Below are 8,911 nucleotides of genomic sequence, written 5' to 3' on the forward strand. Positions count from 1 at the left end.
TTAGGATACAGGCAGCAGAGTTTTGGATGAACTCAAGTTTAGGACTTCCTATACAGCATAGGACTATCCTCTGAAGCTACCTCCACTTACTCCTCTTTGCTTGTGCTGTAAGCTTCAACAAGTGCTCCCTCCTGATCCTCTCTATCTGATTCCCCCAAGATGGATGTATTTGAGCTGATGCCTGCATGTTCAGGAGTGTATGGTGGATGCTTGTGAGATCCTGCTCACCTCTGGTAACAGGTACATTGTTTTGGAAAGCTCCTATACAAAGTGAAAAGGAACATATGTTACCATGATGCCTACATGAAATGGTTGAGCACATGGTCCCAATATCAATACATTGATTGCTATGCTGCTGCTGAGCAGATATCCTCATGTGCCCAAGTGAGTTTGAAGGGGGAAGGGAACTGAGTGGCCTTTCACCTCTGCAATCTGGGTCCAAAACCAGCCCACATTGATGGGATGAAAGTCTGCTTTCTCTGCTGGCTGTAAGGGGCCTCTGTGAAATGAGTTTTGGGCAGTCTCAATGTAGCACCTGGTGGATATGGGCTTACAATACAATACTGTTCCTAATTTGGCACTAATTGGCAATCTAAGTCGGTGAGGCTACAGAATGGCTGGCGTAGGAAACAAGAAAAAATGTCACACTGGTGCAGTAGAGGGATGTTCTTCTAATCCTGGGGCTATGTCATGTTGTTGGGGGAGGGTATTTGGGGTATTACTCTGTATCTGGCAGTACTATACCCAACCTAGGAATGCTTGATATTGACATTTAGTGCTTGAAATGGGAAGAAGTTCCATTTCCAGAATTAACAACCCTTAGGTTGATGAATGCCATTTATTTTACAAGGAGGAGCAAGAATAAAGCATTAAAAGGGACATGTGCCTTGTTAAGGGTTGCAATCAAGTTACCAAGCTCTCCCTGGTCCACACTTTCTATTGCCCTAATTCTCGTGATTTGAAAGACTGTTTTCTCATGCTGATTTAGAACATGGAGGTTATCAAGCCTGCCATCAGTTTGGTTTGTCTCTCTGCGGTATGTGCAGCCTTCTCTTTTTAAAAGAATTTAGAACAGCATCCCAATGCTCAACGTATATCTCAACATGTGTGAATGCATGACCAAACAGTTTATGAGTAGATTCAGATGGCATTTGGTAGCACAACATAGAGTTGATATGTAATATTGCAAGCATTTTTAAGTGTTAGCCACAAAGTTCAAGCTGAAAAATTATGGATATCAAGTGCAGGTGTGAAACATGTGAGAGGTTGTTCCAATGCTTGCTATGCTCCATTGCTGGGACAGTGCTTGTGGCACGCATACCATGGACATAGATCTAACTTGAGTTGTCAAACTGTGGGCAGCCTTACCTTGGGACTCTTCTCGAGACTTCGAATCTCTTTCTTATCTGCTTTCATCCTATGAACTTAAATGTTCAATAATGACTTTGGCATTAAGTTCTGCTTTCTAGATTGTGATCTAGAACACCTGAGGTCCTCCAATCGGTTGTCGTGTTTCAACAGTTGTGTTTTTCCACCAAACTATTTTGCTGTATTTCCAGCCTACTAATTTTCTTTTCCTCATTACAAAACTGCCCTGAAGTTATAATTTGGCATGCGGTATTAATAATTATATGAGTAATTCACGACATACTGGGCACTAAATTGGGCGGTGTAGTGCCCATTGTTTCGGCACTACACGGCCTCTCCGACATCCAAGATGGCGTCTTGGGTGCACACACACGTTTCCAGCATGATGTGCGCCATATGCCATCTTAGTATAGGAGTTAGCGCAGGCGCAGATAACGAATGCTGGAATCATGTAAAATAAGGAGAAAATGGCTTCAATCAGTGTGCAACGCTGATTTAAAGTGATAGACACCATTTTGGGACTTAACGCTCAACTCAACGCAGTCTTAACCCCGACCAGCTGAACATGTCTTAGAGTGCCTGGAGGACCCCCCACCACCGGTGCTATTTAAAGGGACCATGCAGGATTTACAGGTTAGTGGCTGGATTATTGCTTCTGGCTGCCGAAACATTTGTAACTGTTTTTGGAGGTCTCCTAGACTTCAGTACTAGGATGCGGGGACATAGCCTAACATTTAGAGCCAGGACATGCAGGAGTGAAGTTAGGAAATGCTTCTACACGCAAAGGTTGGGAGATGTTTGGAATGCTTTTCTGCAGATGGCAGTTGATGCTAGCTCACTTGTGAATGTTAAATCTGAGATTGATAAATTTCTGTGAACCAAGGGTATTAAGGGATATGCAGCTAAGACGGGTATATGGAGTTAGGTCACAGGTCCACCATGATCTCATTGAATGGTGGAACAGGCTCGAGGGGCTAAATGCCACTGCCACTTGCTACCTCTTGATATGCGCCACCTTCTCCTGCAAGAAAGCGGGACGTGTGTCTGGGTGATGTGCCTGTCATGGTTGACTAGCTGCCAGTGTGTGTGGCCTGTGAGTTGAGGGTGGGCGGTTTGCAACGGTGGTAATGTATAAGGGTGAGAGGAAACATTTGATTGGAAGAGTTGAGTACTGATGGAAAGAGTTTGTTGGTATGTGGGGGATGGGGGGTGTGGTGCATGGTGCAGTTGGTAGGAGACACCACTTGACAGCTGACCTCACTCACCTTGACCACGCATGTCAAAGCATTGAACTTCTTCCTGCTCCGCATCCATATTCATGATGCTGTGCGCTTGGAATTGACTTCATCCCCCACTGCCTCCCACTGTCTTTTGAGTATAAGTCTGGAGGGCCTCTTGCCCCCTCCCCCACCTCCCGTCCCGCAGATATAGGATGTCCCTCCTTCTGCCCTCCTCTTACACCCAAGGTCTCTAATGCATCAGCAGAGAACCTTGGTGCATGCACTCTCGCAGGCCTGGTACCAACTCAGATTGGCAGATTGATGAGGTCTGATGTGCAGATTGGAGGATGTGGGATTTAGTAGTGCGCAACCTTTATTCAATGTTTTAACATAACTCATCAGTGTGTAAACATAGGGATGGGATCTGCATCTGTGTTTTACAGGTGCGATGTCTGATCTCTGTTCAGACTCCACGCAGACAGTGGACTGTTATTTTCAGCAAATAACAGGTACCGGCTACCTTTAAGAGATTTCTAAGAAACGTCCTCCCTTTAAGAGATTGAGCTCCCTCTGGTGGTGGAAAGTGCAAATTGCATTGATTCCACCTGCAAGGCCTGGAAAGGAACACTGATTGCAGGTAAGTGCTCCCGTGGGTCCAAACTTGCGACCTGTCTGTGTAGGGTCCGTTGGGCACGGGGTGGTGGTGCATCGCGCTACCATCGCCCAAAACGTACCATTATCGAATTTTTCCCCCAATATATGGTAAGTGTAGCATGCTTGGGAGGAACAGGTGACTTTGGATCTATGGTTCCCAAAGCTCTTCACCACTGGGATTTTTCTTGCATCATGTCTGGGCCTGTTGTAGACTAATCGATAGAGATTGATTGCTACGATTAGTCAACAACTCCATTATCATTGCATCATGCGACTACCAGGATGGTAGAAGGCGAACTATATGGTCCTATTTTTTTCGCCTAGTAATTTCTATGTTCCTAAATAACATCAACCTGAAATCCTAAACTTGGTGAGAACAGCCCTAGAAAATTATAATCAAGAAGCCCTTGTGATACAAACCGCATGTCCAGGTTTTGGAACTTGAGAAGAAGTAACAGAAAGAGTAGACAAGGGTAATGCAGTGGATGAAATATATATGGACTTACAAAAGATCTTCGATAAGGTAATGCATAGTAGACTCAAGACTAAAGTCAGAGCATGTGAAGTCAGGGGACAGGTAGCAGAATGGATAGCAAATTTTGTAGTTTCTTTAGACATCTGATGAGCAGAACCTCAATTGAAAATGGATTTTTTTTGCAGAGGTAGAAAGTAGGCTGAAGTTCCAAATTATCAGAATTTTATGAGAAATGCACTGAGGGAATACTGTGCTTCGGAGGGCTAGATGTAAGAAAGGCTTTCTCCTGCCTGAAACTGCTACTATTTTACTATGAACTGATGCCAAGCCATCAATGAGTGAGTTAGGAGAGGTGAGATTTGAGAAGATTTTTAAAGAGAGAAATTAAGAGGTGGAAAAAGACTGTCTTTTTAAGTAAATAGAGCTTGGAACATAAAGTATATAATTTGTGGTTCCTTCTTTATTTACATTGTGTAAATAAAGCAAAGCATTTATACAAATAATATGCAATGCTTATCAAATATGTACAATTCTGACTGGAATGGTTTCGTGTAATACCAGCCAAATTACTGTAAAGATATCTATAGTTCACACAAAATGCCCCTCCCATAAAACACTCTACAAATATATAGGTACTATACTTATAACTACATAATTATTCAATTAAAGCTAGTATAATGCGAGGAAATATTACCAATGGTTCTTTCTTAAATGTAGGGAGCCTTAGTTCCCTTCAAGTAGAATTTATCTCTCTGATTATTTATTTTTGTAAGATTCATGTTATCCAAAAAAGCCCTTATTTAAAAAGGAAAATTGAAATAACAATGATTTTATAAATCATGGGCAACTTGGAGCCAAACTTTAGCGAGGTAAGTCACAGACATTTGTTGATAAATGATGCCTTCTTGCACCATAATTGGCCAGATACATCTCACCAGCTTATTTTTAATTTCCTTAAAAAAACAAATTAGAATGGTGGAAAAGTAACAAACATTTGAGTAAAGCAAACTAAATTGAATGACGAGATGTGCTGTCAGACAGGTAATGACAGCGAAATGGTAGAAATATTGAATAGTTATTTTGCCTTAGTTTTTACCAGGGAGACTAACAAGGTGGATATGACATGAGAAGAAGAGATTAAAAAGGATATCAAGACATATAGATAGATAGGAAGGAGATAATTAATAAACTAGACAAACTTGAGAGGATAAAATCCTGAGTCTGGATGGATTGCATCTGCACATACTCAAAGATGCTGAGGAAGAGAAAGCAGAGTCACTAGTATATATATTTAAAAATTCAATAGAAAAAGGAATAGTGCCAGAGGACTGGTGGACAGCTAATGTTATTCCTATATTTAAAAAGGGAGACAGATCAAATCCAGGGAACTGTAGACGAGTTAGCTTAACGTCGGTGGTAGGAAAGATATTCGAGTCTTTACTCAAAGATGTAATAGAAAAACATCGAGAAGCCAAAAATATAATAAAGAATAGTCAGCACTGATTTCAAAAGGGAAGGTCATACTTGAGAAGAAGTAACAGAAAGAGTAGATAAGGGTAATGCAGTGGACGTAATATACGTGGACTTATAAAAGATCTTCGTTAAGGTACTGCATAGTAGACTCAAGACTAAAGTCAGAGCATGTGAAGTCAGGGGACAGGTAGCAGAATGGATAGCAAACTGGCTACAAGACAGAAAACAGAATGTAGGGGTTAAAGGTAGTTACTCAGACTGGTGGAAGGTAGAAAGTGGTGTTCCACACAGATCGGTGCTGGGACCAGTGTAGTTCACTATTTACATAAAAGATTTGGATTCAGGAATGGAAATACAATATCAAAATTTGCAGATGACACCAAATTTGGAGGTACAGTTGAGGAAAAATGCGACAAAATACAAGATGACATTAACGTAACTTGCAGAATGGGCAAATAAATGGCAAATGAATTTCAGTCTAAGTAAGTGTGAGGCGGTGCATTTTGGTAGGAGGAATAAGGAGGCCACATACTACTTGAAAAATAAGAGTCTAAATGGGGTAGAGGTGCAAAGGAATCTAGGGGTTTAGATTCACAAATCATTAAAAGTAGCAACACAGGTTAACAAAGCCATAAAACATGCAAAGCACTGGGTTTCATTTCTAGAGGAATAGAATTCAAAAGCAGAAAAGTTATGTTATATAGAAACTTGGTTAGACCACACTTAGAGTACTGCGCACAGTTCTGGCCTCCATACTACAAAAAGGATATAGAAGCACTGGAGAAATTGCAAAAAAGATTTACAAGGATGATACCAAAACTGAGTGAGTACAACTATCTGGAAAGACTGAACAGGCTGGGGTTCTTTTCCCTAGACTGAGGAGTGACCTGATAGAGGTCTTTAAAATTATGAAGGGGTTCCATAGGGTAGATATAGAGATGTTTTCACTTGTGGGGGAGACCAAAAGGAGAGGCCATAAATATAAGATAGTCATTAATAAATCCAATAAAGAATCCAGGAGAAATTTCTTTACTCAGAGAATGGTGAGAACATGGAACTCACATAGGGAGTGGTTGAGGTGATTAACATAAATGCATTTAAGGGGAAGCTAGATAAATACATGAGGGAGAAATGAATAGACGGTGATGTTGGTAAGGTGAGATGAAGTGAGGTGGGAGGAGGCTCGTGTGGAGCATAAACACCGACGTAGATCTCTTGGGTCGAATGGCCTGCTTATGTGCTGTAAAATTCTATGTAATTCTATGCATTCTTGGGTAATATGTACACCACCCACCGCTTTATGTTCGTCTGCAGTCTCAAAGTAACAATCGCCGTTTTAGCTTTTTAATTTAACAGCTATTTAATTTTGCATTGCCTCCGACCACAAAACTAAGTTTTGCATCTGTAAGTTCCTTCTTTCGAACGACTACGTTCACCTTGTCAAGGTAAGTGAAGCCCCACCTTTTCTTTGAGCTGGTTGGCGGTTGCCACGCCGGTCATCGCACGTTTCCCCGGCAACGGCGCGGGCCGAGGGCGGGGACGGTGTGGGAGGGATCTCGTGTCATTCAGTGTCACCGTGCCCCGGAGGGCTCGGAGCTTTTCACCCCGTGCATCTGTGCTGAGCCCTTCAGATCTGCCTACAACCGAGCGGAAATGTTTCACCGAAGGACGGCCAAAGCAAAGCACTCAGTGGATCTGAGTTTTTTGAACAGTGAAGAAGTGAGCGCGGTGCTGGAGGTGCTGGAGCGAGATAAGAAGGTGCGGCAGGTGGATGATGAGAGGTTGAAGTACGTAGTCCCTATGCTTCTTGTCCCATTGCTTGAACTGTCATTGGTCTGGAAGTACCGCAGAGCTGATCCTGAAAGCGCTGTCTGGGACTCCAGGCTTGTTGAAGTGTGCAGCCGAGGCTGTTGTGGGTTCTCTCATAAATGCTTAAGATGATGGGTGTGTATTGCAAAGTCGAGGGTGGTTTCTTTTCAGCATGCTGTACGTACTGTAATAATATATTGATTACTTTTGCCTGAGAAGGAACTTTTAATATTTCCGGACTCTCATTTCGAAATTTTGTCCACCTCGATGCACGAAACATGAATGGATAAAGTAGAAGTGCAGTATTTGTTTTTATGGTAATAAAGTTGAGTACAGGAATAGTTCTTCATATTTGATTTGTTACAAGGTCAATGAATATGAAGTTTTAGTTGCAGTAGAACGTCCGTGTTGATGTTGGAGGAAATAATAAAGGATAAGGCGTCATTCGAATGCTGTTGGCCCAATATTTAGCAATAAAATATGAAGCAGCACGGAAAGGAACTGTTTAACGTCACAAAATGGGAGATTGGAGCATAACCTATGAAAGTTTCCGTCAGAAAATGCTGTTGTAGGGAAGACTCTTATCAATGATCCAGCATTGCAAAATTATAAAGGAAATTTCATTTTAGGGTGTTGCCAAACTAATGAACATTGTTGGAAAAAATATTATATGAATACAGGCAGTAGTAACAACATGAATAATTTCACCAATCCGAGCATCTGCGGTCTGAGTTACATGTTTACTGAATGTGCGTGTTAACAGATACTTAGAGGCATACTTTCGGGTGAGTATTTGTGCCCACGCGAAGAAAGTCACCACACCCAGAATGACAGCTATTGGATACATTCAATCTATCGGTTCACAGACTCCTCCAGTGAGTGTTCTCCCCACTTCAGCCATGGTTTCCGAATGCAGGTTCTGCAACTTATAAAAAAAAGTAATCGTTATGTGATTAGTTTCGAGGAAAACATTTCTCTACCAATAATAATATATCGGACCACTGAGTGGCAGGTTGTAGCTTTGTGCCGACCGATCCTTCCCATAGAGAGTTCTACATCCGAGCTGCGTTGCTGTGGTGATTTGCGAACGAAAAGCCGATTACTTGCATCACGGAGGGAAAAGCGGAAGAAGAGGCTCCTTCGGCCACTCTAGTGCACCATCTGCCAGGCAGTCTAACTGTGGTATTGGTGGGGTCTGGGAACATATTACTGTAGTTGTCCATCTTGAGGCTAGACATAACGTTTGTCTCAAAGAGTCCGAAAAAAGGAAGGTGAGAAAGTACCCCCTTTCAAAATATTTTTTAAAATGAATGAATTCTAGATACTCACAAGCTTAGAAGTTTGGGTATTTGAAATAAAAATAAACACATATGAATTGATAATTTTTAAAACAATTTTCTGTCAATTTTCTCTCCTCCACTTCTCCCCTGAAGGCACTAATTCTTTGCTGGGGTATAGTTCCACAGGCACAGGACACCTTCTAGTACCTCATCCGAATGGCCATTCTATCTATATGTGTGAGTGTAGATAGAGTTGGCAGGTTATTTCACCATGGGGGTATAATAGCCAAGTCTGAAACTGCTCTCGCCCAACTTTGATACACGCACGCTTCTAGCATGGATTGCTGGACAGTGATCAGGAGTGCAAATCCTGGAGGATTTTGCTTCTCCAGCCCTGGCTACTGAGGCCAATTGTGTCCCTAGCACCACCTCAGCTGAGATCAACTAGCTCAACACAAATGGTGAATTGAACATTATTGGTCTGGAGTTATGCAGTGTTTTAATGAGCTGAGCCATTGGGTAGCCCATTTTTAGTTCCAATAATACTATCCTCATCATTCTGCAATTATATTTGCCTGAGCAGATAGTTTAACAGGAGCTTTTTTAGTGCAAGATGGACATTTGGAAGTTTT

This window comes from Heptranchias perlo, chromosome 6 (assembly GCF_035084215.1).
Source record: "Heptranchias perlo isolate sHepPer1 chromosome 6, sHepPer1.hap1, whole genome shotgun sequence".
In the NCBI taxonomy this organism is placed as follows: domain Eukaryota; kingdom Metazoa; phylum Chordata; class Chondrichthyes; order Hexanchiformes; family Hexanchidae; genus Heptranchias; species Heptranchias perlo.